This window comes from Sminthopsis crassicaudata, chromosome 1, assembly GCF_048593235.1.
Source record: "Sminthopsis crassicaudata isolate SCR6 chromosome 1, ASM4859323v1, whole genome shotgun sequence".
NCBI classification, from domain to species: domain Eukaryota; kingdom Metazoa; phylum Chordata; class Mammalia; order Dasyuromorphia; family Dasyuridae; genus Sminthopsis; species Sminthopsis crassicaudata.
Genome location: NC_133617.1, coordinates 333,661,209 through 333,679,929, shown reverse-complemented (window position 1 = coordinate 333,679,929; position 18,721 = coordinate 333,661,209). Strand labels below are relative to the sequence as shown.

Below are 18,721 nucleotides of genomic sequence, written 5' to 3'. Positions count from 1 at the left end.
AAATTTTAGTCCTCCAATATAAATTTCTCTTTCCCGCATAACCTACAAGCTCTACTAATCCAAGACAATATCAGAGATGGTGAAGGAAGCAGCAAATTTCAGATTCACCTGAAGCCAAAGATGAAATTTTGTTGGCAGGGGTAGTAAGTAGAGAGTAATTAGGTTTTCTATATCTTAGCATTAAAAGATGAGAGACTAAAGATTACAGAGACAATAAACAACATTCTAGAGTATTTCTGAAAAGACTAGCATTGATTTTATTCTATCAACATCCTCTTTCCTTTATTTTCTTTTTATTTGGTCAAATTTCTGTACTTCTCATTCTTTCCCTCCCTATCTTCCTAATCCTAAATCAAATGTTCCCTTGCCTTAAATAGCAATATAATAAAAATACAAAAAAGAAAAAAAAAAGAAGTGAATCAGGCTAAATAAGAATATAAAATGACAGTTTTTCATGATTTCCTTTTACCAATCCAAGCCCCATCCCTCTATACATTTATTAATAAACTTCATAAGCTATTGATTGGAGTCGAAAAATGTATTACCCTGAAGCCAGTATGTTAGTGTCCCTCTCTGAATTTAGCTATGCTAGATGAAATAGTTGAAATATTTCTAACTTACTAGGACCCTCTAGAATTTGTATTTCACTGACAAAACTTAAAAACTAGGGTTTCTTCCATGTCCCCATGGGGTATTAAGATAGATTTAAGTAGATAAATTTCATTTCATAAAGGTTATTTTTGAGGGGTTTATATTATAGTTCTAAAAATAAATATTTCTGGGATTTGAAATATATACTAGATTAGAAATATTTCTCAGGGAGAGAACTTACATTATTATAGTGATGTAACATTTGTTTTGTGCTAATAGTTCCTACCTAACAAATATTTTTAGATGAAAACTCAAAAGAAACAGAAAATGGAAAAAAGAAGTGTCAGATTCAACATTAGAAAAATAGGTCTAATTTAAATAATTTGTCTGTCAAATTGCTATATTTCCAAAATAGGCATTTTTGACAATTCTTTTCGGAAGTTGAATGTAAATCATTGCTTTTAGCCCAAAACTTTCAGGGAAACATGGAGTTTGTAATGATATTTACTCTCTGAAAATTTTGAAATAATAAAATCTGATATTAAAATTTTACAATGAGAGAATAGCTTGAGTATGCAATATAAATCAGTATCTTAAGTATATAAAAGATTACCACTTTCACTCATGTAATCAAGTGAATACATTATTCTTTATTTGATAGTCATTAAAAACTTATGTTCATCAGAAAATCTGTTTAATGCCTACCAATAAATTTAAGACGTCTCTTAAAATTTCCTTAAGAAATTTTGCTTAATTTTATTTTGATTGCATTATTGTCATTGAAATAGAATGGAAATGTGACTATCACATAATGTTAAGTTACCTGTTGTATTCAAAGATTCAATAACTTTTTCTTGGTTATGATGGCAGTAAGTATCAGAGGCAGAACCTGACTCCAAGGTCTGTGTTATATCCAGTTAACCATGTTGTCTCTTTAATACATTCTTTTATTAGCAGGATGAAAGTATGGTGGCTCTAAATCTAATCCTGATGGAGACTTTAAATGAAAGAATATTTAAATAAATAATGATAAACTTTAAATAGTCTTACTACAGAATGACATTTAAAATTGTTCATAGATATGTACATATAGAATGTGTGTGTGTGTATATACATACACACACACACACACACACACATACATACCTTAATATTAAGTGAAGCACTTTTAGAAGTGGCAGAGAACTGGAAACAAACTGGGCAATGGCTAAGCAAATTGTGGTAATTTGCAATGGACTATGACTGTTTTGTCAGAAGTGATGGGTATAAAAAATCCTGAGAAATATGAGAAGACATGATTCTGGTACAGTAGAAAGAGTACTATCTCTGCACCTCAGTTTTCTGTCTAGGAAAAAGGTAAGTGATTTTTAAATATGAAAGAGTCAATTCAAAATAAAATTATTCAAGCAAATATTCACAAATACTTTCATGACCTTCAAAAACACTCAAATAGGACTCTGGTCACAGAGAGATCTTATTAAATGTATGCATTTAAGAATAATTCTAATTATATTAATCTATAGATGTCTCTTATTGTGTGCATAAAGAATCAATCTAATATCCGGCTTGGGGAGATGTCCACTTTAGGATTTGTCTTTTTCAGAGCTGAATGGCTACTCAAAGTGACCTACTTATAGCAAAACAGTCAGAAACTTCTAGCATAACTGTGAGTGATCAATTCACAGAAAGTGTAGAGAAGTAGTTATGCTCATTTGTTCCTTTAGAAGGCATGAATAAGTAATTACTTAAACTGATGCAATTACAAATAACTAACTAATGGCTAAGTAAAAATAAATCAGGAATGACTCTTCTAACTTTTAAAAAGAGAGCTAGTCATTTCTGCAGTCAGTCAAAACAAAAGGAGACAACCATAGATATCAGGAAGGATGTTGTCTAAGTCAGAAATGTAGGGAAAACCCAGTTCTTTGTTTCTTCCAGAATATAGGTATTTTGTTTTATGTATATGTGTGTGTGTGTGTGTGTGTGTGTGTGTGTGTGTGTGTGTGTGTGTGTGTAGAGCTAACCATATCACCTGAAATACAGCAAGCACTTAATAAATGCTCTACTGATTGATTTTCAAAGGGTAGATGGAAACTTTTGTTTGTATGTGTGTGTGTGTGTGAGTGTGTGTGTGTGTGTGTGTGTGTAGAGCTAACCATATCACCTGAAATACAGCAAGCACTTAATAAATACTTACTGATCCATTTTCAAAGGGCGGATAGACACTGATGTTTAAAAAGAAAATATTTAGTTTTAAATAAAATACTTGCCAGCTTAGAAAACAGATGACTTTCTAAATTTGAGATGACTAAGGTATCAGCTCAATTATTAATAAGTTTAAATATTTCATTTTATAGGGCAACTAGGTGGTTAAGTGTATAAGAATACTATATCTGGAATCAGAAAGAATTGAGTTGAAATGCTGACTTAGCTGAGTGAGCCAAAGCAAGTTACTTAAGACTTCTGAGTCTGAATTTCCTCATCTGCAAAATGAGTATTAAAATAATAGCACTTCATTGGGGTTGTTTTGATGATTAAGTGAAATAACATATAGAGTACTGTGCAAATCTTAAAGTGATACATAAATGCTATGTATTTTGCAAAGATTTTGATTACTCTCTTCTATGGACCTTTATAGGGATAAGAGTTTGGGGGTTATTAGTAGATCAAGTCAAGATGATTTGGTAAGGCCAAGAGTAACTTAAAAGGCTGTCAAATGTAAGTTGGATTTTCTAACTTACTGGAAATAAGATCTTTCAGAGCAGTAGATTTGGAGTCAGACAATCTTGTCTGATTTAATTCTCTCCTTTTCTAGTTTCTAATTATATGACCTTGAAAAAACATTTGTCTCTGAATCTCAGTTTCTTTATGGGTATCACAAGAAGTTTGGTTTAAAAGTTATCTGAGGTTTTTTTCAGCTCTGTATCTTTTTCTAAACAATACAAACTATTCCATTAGAACTTTTGGGTCTGTCAATTATCACCTTGGTTTTTTCTTTCACCTTTACTACATCTGACCTCATACCTTACAAACTTTCTACATTTCTCTTTTGTTATCTCCCCACACTATTTTTAAACTGTACAGTACCATATGTTGTTGTTACTATTATTAATACAAATGAATAGCCCCTTATTTCTTTCTTTTCTGTTCCTGGCAGATTTTTTTCTGTCTCATAAGCATCTATCAGCATGATAGATGCTCAATAAGTCCTTCAATTGATATGTATCTCTTCTAAGACAGGCAGAAATCAAGAGCTTAGGAGAATATCATGAGTTTGAGACCACCTGCAGTTTGCTGACAAAGGCACTGATGAAAAACTATGAATAGTATCTAAGTGGAATTTATAGTAGTGGGGCCCTATCTATTCAGTGAAAACATTCTAAAAATTAATTTGAAAACATGAGGATGATAGAATGATTTTTCCCCTCTGTTTCATATGCATTACATTATTTTGTCACCATATCACAAGTCTTACATGTCTTTTGGGACCATAGTCAAGGCCAGATAAAATGAATACATAAAACTCATGTCTTCTTTTCAATAGTTTCAGCAATATTACATTATCATTTTTTAGAAAAGTATAAAATAACAGCAAATTTCACTTAAGAACAAAAAGTACAGAACAGGAGAGCAGATACCACATCTATCCCCAGATAATATCACCTTTGAAGTCTGAAGGAACAGCAGTACACCAGAATTAGCTCTGTAAGTAATAGTACAAAAGAGTCTGAAGTTTGAAACAGTGCCTCCTCATCATTAGGGGAACAAAACCCAAATTTAATATAAAGTTCAAAGTGAAGAAATAGGCTGAGAAAATGAGCAAATAACAACAATAACAACAAAATAACTTGACCATAAAAAGCTATGCAAAAGGGAACAGCAAAGTAAAAATAGCTACAAGCAAAGTTTAAAAGAAAAATGCTTAATTAAATCTAGGCTCAGTAAGAATTCAAGGAAGAGTTGGAATTCCTGGATTTATTTCTTTTAGAATAAAATAAATAAATTTTTAAAAAAGTAAAAAAAAAAGAGAGAGAGAGAGAGAGAATTCATAGAAGAGTTCAAAAAAGAGATAAAAGTGGTAGAGAAAAAAAAATCAGTGAGGATGATACAAGAATTTACAAAGAGAATTAATGAGTTGGTAAAAGAAACACAAAAATACTGAAGAACAACTTAATTGTGAAGTCCGAGCTAGCTCCCTGGAGGCCTCAGGATCAGCCAGAGTCAGGATAAACAAAAGTCCTTGGTCTTCAGGGGGAGAAGTGAAGGAGATGTATACAACTGCCACAAGCTCACCACCAACCTCCTTTCTCCTGTTCCTGTTGCAAAGTGAGTCTGGCTTAAGTGCTTGATTGTCTGGATTCAAGCACACCTTTTAAGAACTTTAGCCCTTTACAAAAAACCATAATTGGAATGGTTAAAGATGCATAAAAATTCACTGAAGAAAAGAATTCCTGAAAAGACAGAATTGTCTAGAGAGAAAAAAGAGGCACAAAACCTCACTGAAGAAAAAAAAATCCTTAAAAATTAGAATAAGCAAGTGAAGGTAATGACTACATGAAACATTAAGACACAAAGTCAAAAGAATAAGAAAAAATGAAGAGAATATTAAATATTTCTTTGGAAAAACAACTACTCTCAAAAATAGATTAAGGAGACATAATTTGAGAATTGTCATACTATCTGAAAGCTATGATTAAAAAAATCCCAAACAAACAATAGCCTATATTTCATAGTTAAAGAAATTACAACAGTCATGTGCCCTAATATCTTACATTCAGAGAGTAAAATAGAAATTGAAAGAATCCTCCAATCATCCCCTAAAAAGATCCCAAAATAAAAACTTCTAGGAACATTGCAGACAAATTGCAGAGGTCAGGTCAATCCCAGGTTAAAGAGAAAATACTTCAAGCAGTCAGAAAGAAACAATTTAAACATCATGGAGCCATAATCAAGAACCACTCAAGATTTAGCAGCTTCCATGTTAAGGAACAAAGGACTTGGAATATGATATTCTGAAAGGCAAGGGATTAAGATTGCAATCAAAACATATTCTACCCAGCAGAATAGTATTATCCTCCCAGGGGAAAAACGGATATTTAATGAAATAGAGGACTTCCAAGAATTTCTGATGAAAAGAGTAGAACTGAACAGAAAAATTGACATTCAAACAAGAGACTCAAGAGAACTATAAAAAGATAAATACAAACTAGTAATCATAAGGGATTCAATAAAGTTAAACTATTTATATTCTTATATGGGAAGATGATACTTATAACTCCTAAGAACTTATCATTATTAGACAGTTAGAAAATGTCTGTATAGACATGAATCAATTATATTGGGATAATCTCTTCCTTCCCTTTTGAAAAATGAAAAGATGAGAAAGAGGGATCCATTGGGAAAAAGGGAAAGGGAGAGAAATAATGGGGGAAATTTTCTCACCTAAAAGAGGTACATAAAAAGAGCTTTTATTGTAGAGGGATGGAATGGTATTTTCATCAGAATTGATTCAAAGAATTATTATTATTATTTTTGGCTGAGTCAATTGGGGTTAAGTGACTTGCCCAAGGTCAAACAGCTAAGAAGTGTTAAATGTCTGAGGGCACATTTGAGCTCAAGTCCTCCTGACTTCAGGGCTGGAGCTCTATTCACTGCTCTATCTAGCTGCCCCAATTTTTCATTTTCAAAAAAGATCAATGACATCATGAGGTGAGGTCTTGACTTGCATGTGAATTACTGTAGTTAAGTGAGGCAGAGTTACACCAAGTCTTCAGCATCACTCTTTCCTAACTCATTGAAGTTCAAGGGCAATATAAATGTCAAGATAACAGATGATAGCCCAGAATGCAGTGGGTGACTTAAGTGTCTTTAATGATTGAGCAGGTGCTAAGTACTCCACACTGTCTACTTCAGCTGCCTTCATGGCAGCTAGAATAAATAATTTTTGTCTGTCTATTCTACCAGGAAAAAGTCTTCATAAGTTTGGGGCATACATTCCCCTAAGTCACCAACAGATTTGAAAGCCTGTCAGTTCCCCTTAACTGATTTTAGTCTGTCTGCCAAGGTAGTTTGCCAGGGAGTAGCTTTTGTGTATACTACACTTTCTTGAAAACATAGACAAGAATTGGTTGAATCAGCTAGAAACCAAAGATGGATGAGCTGTCCTGAAAAAAGCTTGTCAAGCCCTCATTCAGAGGTGTTAGTCTTCCTGAACACCCCCACTGAAAGAGTACAAATACACACATATATTTGGGTACAAAAATCTGTCTTACCAAATAGGGAAATAGAGGCAGAGGGAGGGGGAGAGGAAGGGCATGAAAATTAGGAAGGGGGAAGATAACAAAAGAAGCAACATAAGAGAATTGTGGTTAAAAGCAAAACAGGCTTTTAAGAAGGGGCAGGATAAAAACAAAGAGAAGTATAAAAAAAATAAGATGGAGGGAAATACATAATAATCATTACTAGGAATATAAATGGGATGAAATCACCTATGAAATGGAAATGGATAGCAGAATGAATTAGAAACCAGAATCCAAAAATATGTTGTTTCCAAGAAAACACTTGGAATAGAAAATCTGTTTTAGCTGAAGTAAAAAAAGAAAGTATTCATAATCTAAGACAAAGCAAAAATAGATCAAATTAAAAGAGATAATTAAGGAAATTATATTTTGCTGAAAGGTATCAAAGATAATGAAGTAACATAAAAATACTTACAGAAAGTTTTTCTGATAAAGACCTCATTTCTCAAATTTGTAGGAATTGAGTCATATTTATAAATATAACTTATAAATATAAAAACCATTCACCAATTAATAAATGGTCAAAAGATATAAAAAGTTGTCAGAAGAAGAAATTAAAGCTAACTATAATCATTTGAAAAAAAGTGCTCTAAATCATTATTGATTAGAGAAAGGCAATTAAAACAACTCTGAAGTACTACCTCATACCTCTCAAAAGTGACAAATGCTAGAAAAGATGAGAAAAAATTACTAGTGGAATTGTGAATTGATCGAGCCATTCTGAAGAGCAATTTGGAACTATGCCCAAAAAGCTATAAAATTTTACATTTTCTTTGATTCAGAAATACCACTATTAGCTCTAAACTCCAAAGAAATAGAAGGAAAAGGACCTATATTTATAAAAAGTATTTATAGCAGCTCTTTTTATTTGTAGCAAAGAACTGGAAATTCAGAGGATGATCATCCATGGCTGAACAAATTATAGCATATGATTGTGATAGAATATTATTGTAATATAAAAAGATGAGGAGGTAGTTTCAGAAAAGAAAAAAAAAACAAAGCAGGGTCTATATGAACTGATTTAAGCGGGAGAAGAATCAGGAGATCATTGTGCACACTTAAAACTTTGGAGAGAAACTCTGGGTAGAAAGTCCAGTTAGGACAATTCTATTAATAGAAAAGAGAGGACCAGAGCAAATGAAGTAGAAATGGAAAGAATGAAATGAATGAATACTACAAAAGTAGAATTGATTAGACTTAGCATCTGACTGAGTTGGCATATGAGCAAAAGGGAAAAAAAAGATAATTATTCCTTTAAAAGCTTCTGTTTTAGAACTATCCTTTGGTTGAATGAGGACAACTGAAGGTGAATATATACTTGAACATTATGGAACACATTTTGTGATAGTAGAACAAATTTTATCAGGGGATAAAGTCACTTATTTTCTATATTCCTGAATCAGAGTAGGAACTATATAACCTGAGAGTTGTAAGGCATGCATAATGTAGAAAAGGGTAATATGAGTGGAATGCAAAAACATAATAGGATTTTCAGAAAACAATTTAGGAAAAGTGACAATCTTGCTTATTTAAATGCTATGTGACATACGGCATTACTCCTTGAGGTAAAATTACACAATTGATAAAAATGACTTTTTGAGGTATTGTTGAATAGGCTGAACACATGTAATCCATTTATCTGTTGAGTAGCAGGGAAATATTATGCAAAGAGGGACTATATCCTATCCTAAAGAGCTGAAAGGGGGACTTTATTGGGTAATAAAGCCTAAGCTTTGGAACTCCTGTTTCTGGTCTATTTCAAATTGAATTTATCACATTCATATATTTGAAGTTAACAATTTCTTACCAGTGAGAAAAAATAAAACTATTAATTGTATAGTATAATTAAAATATATTAAATGCTAAACTCTCAAGAATTGAATTTTTTGTAAAATATAATATGTAATATATATATATATATATATATATATATATTTTTTTTTTTTTTTTTAAAGATAATGAAAATTATATAGAAATTAAAAACACTGTAGTCTCTTAGGGGAATATCAACCTTTCTACAAATGTCCATTAGCATAATTTACTCATCTTCCTTTTGTTTGATGCGTTCTTTTGCTAATTTCAGTTTACTTCTTTCCTAATCAATGTTTCTTCTGGCTGCCTTCGGGTAATTAGCCTCTCTATATTCATCTAATCTGTCCTCAGAAAAACACAGTCTGTCAGTGGGTCCATATTGAAAAAGCTTTCTCTGTGGAGAATACTCTTCTAGCGCAACCTTTGATCATCATCAAGACAGGTAAGTAGTACAGCTGGTAGAGAACTGGTCTAGAGTTAGGAAACCTAAATTCGAATCCAACCTCAAATATTTTCTAGTGGACAAATCACTTTGCCTCTATCTACTCCAGTGTATCTGTAAAATCTGAGATAATATTAGCACCTACCTCCCCACTGTTAGAGTGAGGATCCAATAAGATAATATTTGAAAGTGAGTAGCACAGTTCCTGGTGCATGGTAGGTGCTTAATAAATGCTTCTTTCTTCCTGTATTCTCATCAGAATAGAATTTTTAATATGAGATTTAAAGAAATGAACCAGAATGTTGAATAGACTTTTTATGGAATTCATGAACATAATCTTCAAACTTTATTTAAGTTTTATGTTTAAATGTCAAGTAGTGCATCATTCTATTTAAATGTAATTATTGTTATCATTATAGCAGATAAGTTTTTAGTATTTGTAGTTAGGATAGTGGTATGGAATAGCCATTAAAAAAGATTGTGATTGTCCTTCTAAGTGTTTATTTAATTTTTACTAATACTTCAAAGTCCTGTGCAAATCTCATCTTTTTTCTGATAAACCTTTCTTGACTACCCTCTTCTTTAGTAAAAGGATTTTCAAGGTTTAAAGGAATTATGGTCAAGAGTCTCTCTGCTTAAGGAGACTTCCTTTCTTTCTCTAGCTGAATGACTGCTAATTGTTTATACCTGGGTATATTAGCAGAGGAAAACAGGGTCCCTGAAAGGCATAAACAAGACTTCTGACTTGGAGGCTCCTGTCAAATAGATGGCTTGACATTATATTTTGCCTAAAGTTTCTAGGATAAGCCAAGAGCTGCACTTGAAATCCAATGACTTGCATGATTTGTGCCATTTGTCTTCCTGCCTGAGGCACTCATGAACTAAGTACAATAAATGAGGACCCAACTTCCTGAAGAGGTAAAAGGCTTGAGCAATACCTCTCTATCTTCTGGTTTATTAGGAAAGATTAAGGATTTCTACATAAGACAGGAATGGGAGAGGTGCCCAACCAAAAAGAATACAAAGATTTTGAGCAGACCAAGGAAGATCAAAAAAAGCTAAAGTAAGCATATGGACATGATGAAGAAGAGGATACTGAGTAGGATCTGAACCTGTCTTTAGTTTCCAGAGCTCCTTCCACTGTATTACATGTAACACTTTACAACTTTTAAAGGGTCTTCCCTTTAATTGTATGGAGAAAACACTGCAAGCATTACTATACATTATCATTTTACAATGGGAAAATTATGAGAGAGATTGTGATTTGTCTATAGCTATACAGCTATTAAGTAACAGTATCAGGACTCAAATATTGATCTTTTGATTTTAATTTAAATGTCCTTTCTTTTTCTTCTTTTAAAAAAAAAGTCTTCTGTATATTAATATTTTACAGCAGCATGCCCAATACAGATAATCATAACTGCCAAATACTTAGCTGTGCAAAATAATGCATATAGTGCTTAAGTACAATTGGGAGATGTTATGGGCCAGAACTCTGTACTTGAAACAAGGATTCTTACAAGGAGCTAACTCAGCGGAATTGATAAAACAATGGTTATCTAGTTTAGCATGGCGATAAATAGTTCTCTAAGTTAAGTATGATTGATTTAATCTTACCACAAATAATGGTTCCCTAGTGATATAGATTGGTTTATACTCAGCATACTATAAATGATCTAATTATAATAGAGCATGTAAGCTGAGACAAACTCAGCCAGGGTCAGATTCAGAGAAGACAGAGGACTGGAGCCTGGAGCTCAAGCTCTGGGAGCCAAGGAAAGAGATTCACTCCATCTCACACCATTGTGACGGCTGGCCTGTCCTCTTGCATTTCCTCCACAGAAACCAAGTTAGCCTGGGGCCCCAGGCAAGGAGACAATAAAGAATTTACACTTTAACACCAGGCTATTCTTGTGGTGATTAATCTACTGAAATGAAGGCTGGTCTAGAGACCTCCAGAAAACCAACCAGAACACTACAGGGAGATATGATTTTTTTTTTTAAACAAATAATTAAACCCAAATTTGTGGTCTTATAAAGTCACATAAAGTATATGGTTTAAGTTCATCTGCTTCCTTGGACCCACAGTAACTTATTTCCCCCCAAATCAACAGAATCAATATACTGAATCAATATCAGTTCCACTGTGTGAATATGGATCACAATAAATGAGTCCCATTTTTAAGAGCTTTTCCAGGCTCCTCTACAAACATGATCTGGTCTAGATAAAAACAAAAACAAACAAACAAACAAACAAAACCCAAAACAACTGGAATTTCTTGGTCAGTGGTTCAAAATATGGTTAAGTATTCTACATGATCTATATCCACTAGTTCCGGTTTTTTTTAGTTAGGATGTACCAAGATTACTTTCTTCAATTTATCCTACAAGACAAGCATGAAAGCTCTAGCCATTCCTCTAAAGACACTGGACCAGGTACCCCTCAAGAAATCTTTGCCACCTTCATCTTTAGCAATCTTCCTTCAGCAGTCAATTGTCCCAGTGTCCATGATATCAGTTTCTTTGTGCCTAGACTGCCTTACTTTATCAAAGGGGTAGGAGAGCACAACTGCCATAGCACTCACGTTTGTACAATTGTCCAACCTATCACAATATGAGTGTTCTTCAGATCTGGAAGCATTCCTTTTGCTGCATCATAGATCTTAAAGTAGGTTGCTCTACAGATAATGATATCCTGCACTGAAACATTGAAACTTGATATAAGCCACGAATTTCACCAGACTTGCCCAGTTCTTGAATTCTCTCAGTACCAGATTTACCAGCACTGGCTATTAAGCTATGCAAAATCCAGTGAGTAGACAAAACAGAGAGAAGTGCTCCAGAAGCAAAATTGCCACTAAAATACCTCCAGTTGTGAGTGCTTATTTTATTCCCCAAACTACCTGCTTATACTTACCCTTAAAGGCAAAGTTAAGGGCATGGGTTGGAAATTATTTGATGACATTTGCTAAGTTAACCTGCCAGAAGGAAAGCACCCCCTGTTCTTTTGGAACTAGAATGATACATTATATCTTTGTACTGCTTATCTGCAGCAATTTGTTTACTTGTGTGCTGCACCTGCAATAATAGCTTGACTCTTTCCATTGGGGCCACCACAATCTGTAGATAGCAGCAGCTATGCTAACAGCCAAGAAGTCCTTGGCAGAGAAGATGGTCTGTTCTTTCATAGTTATAGAGGAGGAAGGTTTTGGAATTGCAGGAGCAGTAGAGAGTGCATCAAAAGCTGAGGAACTTATTGCCTGCCGAATGTCCTTTCTTCTGACTACAATATGCTGTTTTTCTAATTGTCTTGACAAGTGATATTTTCAAAGGAATCACAAAATGAAAAGAAATATGGTAGTATTGATACATATGAATTATCAGGACTTTAGCAGAGTAACTGATAGATTCTTGACTTCTGTGTTTGACAATTTCAATTGAGAGATTAGTAGAAATCGCTTGGATTTAATTCTGATCATTAAAAGAAAAGGAAGTTGAAAGTGACTAATCTTGAGGAATACTTGACTATACCATCTTTTAATTTATAATAGCAAAAGAAGAAAAATTTTGACAGTCAGACGTACAGATTTTAAATTTCCAAAGGTTAAGAAAAATAATGGTTTAAATTAATTCAAGGTTCTAAAAACCAATATTGATAATACAGTAGCAAATAATTCTGCCACTAAAGAAGGGAATTTTTAGAGAACAATGTGCTACATAGGAAGCTCTCAAGTGAGCTTAGATTTTCAAAGGACATGACATGCAAAAAATATGAAAGGAGAAAATAAAATAGGAAATAATAGCAAAATAATTATTTCAGGAAGACTAAAAGTTATATTGACTGAAACTTTTACTAAGAACTTTTTGTCTGATTTTCTCAGAGTAAGGAATCCTTAATAAAGGAATTTTCTTCCTTGATGTAGTATTTGAATTCACCTGTATATTATTTTGTAGAGTTATTTAGATCAGTGAAGTCAAATTCAAATAATTATAGGGATCATTAATGTAAACACAAGTATCCTTGTTTGGTGCATAGTAATTTGTTATATTTATTTTTTTAGTAATTTTATATATTTATTTTTTTATTTTTTTTGTAATTTGTTATTAAAATATAATTTTATTTATGTTTTATTTTATTTGGGCACTGTTAAGTGACTTGTCTGTGGTTACAGGACTTGAACCAAGGTCTTTTTCCAAGGTCAGATCTGTATGCCCCATATCAAGTTTTCTCTTTATAAGAACAATATGAAAGATTCTAGACGTATTTGAAACAAGTGAAGAGTAAGGAGGGATAGAACACATCCTCTTTCATTTCAAGTGGTACTCCAGACTTAGCCAAGAAACTCTAGGCGAAATGTAATATCAAGCCATCTGTTTGACATTGAGCCTTGTCAGAAGCCAGCTTGTTTATGCCTTTCTGGGACCTGTTATCCTCTGTTAATATGCCCAGGTATAAACAATTAGCAGTCATTCAGCTAGAAAGAAATGAAGTCTTCTTAAGCAAGCAGACTCTTGACCATAATTCCTTTAAACCCTGAAAATCCTTTTATCAAAGAAAAAGATTTTCGAGAGAGATTTATCAGAAAATATGAGATTTGAACATGTTTCTTCTTGAAAAGAAACAGATGACAGAGAAAACAGAATTCCTCGATCCTTTTTGAAATTTCTAACTTCTCTAATAAGAACTATCTTCAAATCAGAAAATGTAGAACAAAAATGGTCGAGGGAATTGTTGTTCAAAAAATATAAGGAGATATTAAACTATTATCAAAGTGTTCCCACAGCAGCTTAGATGGCACAGTGGATAGAGCGACAGGCCTGGAATCAGGGAAATTCAGCAATTAGTGATTAAAGAATTTGATTTCATGGAAATAATTAATCAGACTTATATGGAATACAGAGGTAGTAAAATGAAGTCAGTGGGAATCTTGGAAGCCAAAGATGACTCTTAGGGGTCATTGAACACTTAATATATCCTTGGAAGAGTGAGTGTTTCCAAAAGGCAGAAATCAACTCTGATTAATAACTAATTAGAGAATGAATATTATTCAAATAATATTCTAATAAGGGGCTTGGAATGTGACTCTGATGTCACTCTTGGACCAAGAGACTTATCTTCACAATCAGGTCACAACCCTGGGAACAATCTAGATAAAGAAGCCCATTCTCCACCATTATTTGGCAGAATAGAACAATAGTGGGATTAGGGAAGAATTTCACCTAGATAAAATAGTCTGGGAGGGGTAAATTCTTTGGGCTAGGTAAGAGATGTCCCTTAAAACCTAAGATTTGGCTGAAGAAATAAAAAGGGGGAAAAAACCTGTTACTGCCATACATTAATTGGTTAATAATTATTTCTTGTTTTGTACAATTTCACTTGGGCCTTTTCAATGGGGGTGTGATAGAAGGGGGATAATCTGGAATTCAAAATTTTAAAAACAAATGTAAAAGAAACTGTTTTATATTTAATTGGGGAAAATAAAATATTTAAATATTTAAAAATAATAATATAATTATTTATCTCATTCCTAATTAAAATTCTTATGAGCTTGAAATGAGACATTTAGTTTTAAAGGAGGATTTCAGATTTGCAACTCAGACATTGCTGAGGTTTGTTGTAGATATTATATATCTACTAACAGGTTGATTTCTTCCCATTAGAAGGGTTTGATATCTTTTAAGTGGAGTACAATCTGAAGATAATTTCAAATCATTCTCCTATAAAGAACCCAGGTACCAAAAAGAACAATAAATAAATTTGATGTTCTATACCTCCCAATATAGGATACAAAATTAGGAATGATTTTGTAGTTCATGAACCACAAAGAAATGTAGCAGAGTTTGTCACAATGCTTACAATGTTGCCACACTTTTCTGGCTTATCCTAATGGAAAAATATTGAAAATTCATATGTCTTTCCAAAATAAGGATATATCTAATAAGAAACAATGAATGAGTATCATCAAAATCAGTCTGAGGCTAAACTCACTTTTACAAGAGGGCAAAAAAATGATTCAAAAATATTTGTGAGGTAACTAAATAGTGGGATTCTGGGCAAGTTACTAAGTTTTCAGTGTTCTATGAAACTCTCTAAGTCTACAAATAGAGGGAGTTTTCTTATCTACTCTAGTGAAAGTCAAAGTTCTAGTCTTTATCCCTACATATGGATGGACAAGGCATTAGGTTAGATATTGGGAAGAAGAAAAACAATAAACTTTTTAAGCTCAAGGACCTTATCTTGAGATAGAAGAATTAAACATATAAATAAAAAACCATAATGTACACAAAAAGAAATGATTTAGTTCACTGCAGAAGGAAGGAGTCTTGATAGATTTATAAAGGGAAAGATCATCTCCCAAAATAAGAAAAGGCATTATAAACAAAATGCCACCTGAACTGGGCCCCAAAGAGAAGGATTCTGGAGAGGTCCGGATGAGATGACACTGGGAAATGCTTAGTAGTCCAGTTTGGTTTATGTGCAGAAAGTATAAAGGGGAATTTTAAATATACAACTTTAAAGGTACATTATAGTCAGATTATAGAGAATTTTCAATGGAAAATTCTGAGTTTGTATTTTCTTTAGTTGGCCATTTTGGGCCAGTATAGATTTCTAAATAGGGCAGCAACATAATTATATCTGTGAATTAAAGACTTATAACTATAAGTTAAAGATTATTCTAACAGTAATATAGAGGTTAGAGGAAAGAAAAGAGATTCTGAAGGCAGTGAGAAAATTAGGAAGCCATTATCATAGTCTAAGTGAAAGGTAATGATGGTCTGAATTACAGTTATTGAATTGGCAGTAGAAATGGACATATATATATTGAAGATACAGAGGGGCAACTGAGATATATTTGACAAAACCTGGCGGCTGATTAGAATTGGGGAGCAAAGGATAGGAAAAAACCAACAAATTACTCCAACTTTTTGAGCCTTCATAATTGGGAGAGTGCTGACGCCATAAACTCCAACAGTAAATTTGTTGTTTTCAGTCACATCTGACTCTTTTGCAAACCCATTTAAAGTATTCTTGGCTTCACTAGCTCATTATACAGTTGATGAACTGAGACAGAGTGAAGTCACTTGCCCAGAGTTACACAGCTACTAATTGTCTAAAAGTGGATTTGAAGTCAGGAAGAGGAGTCTTCCTGATTCCAGGCTTGGCATTCTATACATTCTGGTACCTCTTAGCTGCCCCAAGTAAATTTAGAACTATTATTTTTGAGAATTCAGCATTGGACATATTTAGGGAGAGTTGCCAACAGGACCTTCAGATAGATCAGTGAGAAAAGTTACTCAAACTCAGGGAAGAGGCAGGGTGAGAGATATAGATCTAAGTGTTATCTACATGGAGGTGTTAATTAAAGATGTGTGATGAAATTTCTAAAAAAGAGAGTGTGGAGGAAAAAAAAGGAGAAGGCAAGGTTTCAGAGAAGACTAAAATGCTAGAAGAAGCCAGTAACAAATATTGAGAAGGAGCTGTCAGATTGACAGAATAATCAGACATGAGCACTATTAGAAAAACCAAGAGAAGAAAATAAAGAGAACAGGATATTCAACATTGTTGAATTTTGTAAGGTCATGGAGCATGAAACCTGAGAAAAAGTTTGAGGAAAAGCATTTCAACAGAGTAGAAGAATTGGAAACTAGCTTGAACAGTTTATAGGAGAGCGGGCGGATGGTGAGGAAGTGAAAGAAACACATAAACTACATTTTCTTAAAAAAAACAAAAAATGACATTTTCCTAAAAATTAACAGTGAAAGGAAAAAGAGAGATAATATAACAGTTTAGAACTACGAGAAGGGTTGTTTTTGTTTTTGTTTCCCCCCCTCTTAGATTTGGTTAAATAAGCTTATTTGTCAGCTCATGAGAAAGGGGATCCTAAAAGTCACAGTGCCTAAAACATAGCAGGCTCTTAATAAATGTTCATTGATTGAAATTGCCAATAAGATGAAAGAGGAGTAGTAATTGTTGGAGCAGATTTCCAGAGATAAGAACAAATACACACATTTGTGCACATCTGTGTTAGCAAGGACTCATTCTAACTTCAAGGATAAACGAGCAAGTGAGAAAGCAGGTAAAATGAGAATCCATGGACAATACCACCAATTTTATAGGCCAAATAGTATTACTTTGGCTCAATTCTCATTTTGTTTCCACTTTCTTTGCAAAAATGGATTATCTCTGGACTGGATAAAAAGAGAACAGAAATGGTCGATGTGAGGTGCTGAAACATTTGAAACTGAGACAAAAATGACTTGCTCAGGTCTACACAATTAATAACTGTTTGAGGCCAGATTTGAACTCCAGGGCCAATACTCTATAAACTGTACCACCTGGATGTCCACTAATTGTATTAATTAATTGCATTCTCGAAACAAATCAGCAATGAACTATCACATTCAACAAAATTAGTATATTCTTATGGGCACATTGAAAGGTCTAGTGACCAATGCAGCTATGTGGCACAGTGGATAATGTGCTAGGTCTGCAGTCAGGAAGACATCTTCCTAAGTTCAAATCTGACCTCAGATTCTTAAGAGATGTGTGACAGGTCATTTTACCCTGTTTGCCTTGATTTTTCTCATCTTTAAAATGAGCTGGAAAAGGGAATGGTAAATCAGACCAATATCCTTGCCAAGAAAACCCCAAATGGGATTGGGTTGAACACAACAATTAATATTGAATATAATATCCAGATGTTTTCTGGTCACAACAAATCTGGAATATTGCATTAATTTCTGGGGGTACAGTCTAGGAGAGCCATTGGTAAAATGGAGAGAATATAAAAGACAACTAAAAATGGTAAGACTCAATTAAAATAATTCAGTTTGTTTAACCTAGAAAATGAATATAAGATTATAGCTTCAAACATCAAGCATCTGAAGATTTTTCATAAGAAAGAGAAATTAGATTTTTTTCTTCTTGGTCCCAGAAAACAAAAGTAGGATTAATGGGTAAAAATTGCATAATGTAAAAACAAACAAACAAAAAGCCACTTCTTAAAACTGGAGCTTCAAAAATTAGATAGAATTTTTAGGTTGGCATTAGATTGCTTCTGAGATCCTTTCCAACTGATATTTGCAAGTATGATAATTTTTAAAGAATAATCTTTATCATGCTAGCTATTTCTTTAGCTAGCTAAATGATGATATCATAATTGTGGTTCTAGTAGAATTATTGTTAGAGCTACCTTTATATTGAAAGGGGACTGACAGCCTCTCTCACTATGGAGAGGATAGGCCTTTTAATAGGCAGCTAACACTCCTGAATCATTTGTACCTATTAAGAAGGTATCACTCACTCATTATTTATGTGATTCCTTGCTGGTACTGTCCCTTGTTTCCAAGACCTCTCTTATTTTAAAATCATGTGATGTTTCTTTTCTTGTCAATCACATTGTCATTAGATTCAAGTTATAAATAGCTAATCATGCTCAATATGAAGCTGATAGATGATAATAAAACTTCACATCTGTGTTTACACACTCTAATAACTAAGCTAATAGTCAGAGTATTTTTGTGGAACATTATTAAATTGATAAACTGCTTTAAAATTCCAAAAGATCCAAGTTAA

General features: G+C 33.3%; 1 protein-coding gene and 1 pseudogene across 1 annotated transcript in view; both read right to left on the bottom strand.

Annotated features, from left to right (window-relative positions):
• The window catches only part of CTNND2 (catenin delta 2), a 1,154,077-nt gene that overhangs the window by 240,390 nt on the left and 894,966 nt on the right, over positions 1–18,721 (bottom strand).
• Positions 8,884–18,012, bottom strand: LOC141549515 (ADP/ATP translocase 3-like; annotated as a pseudogene).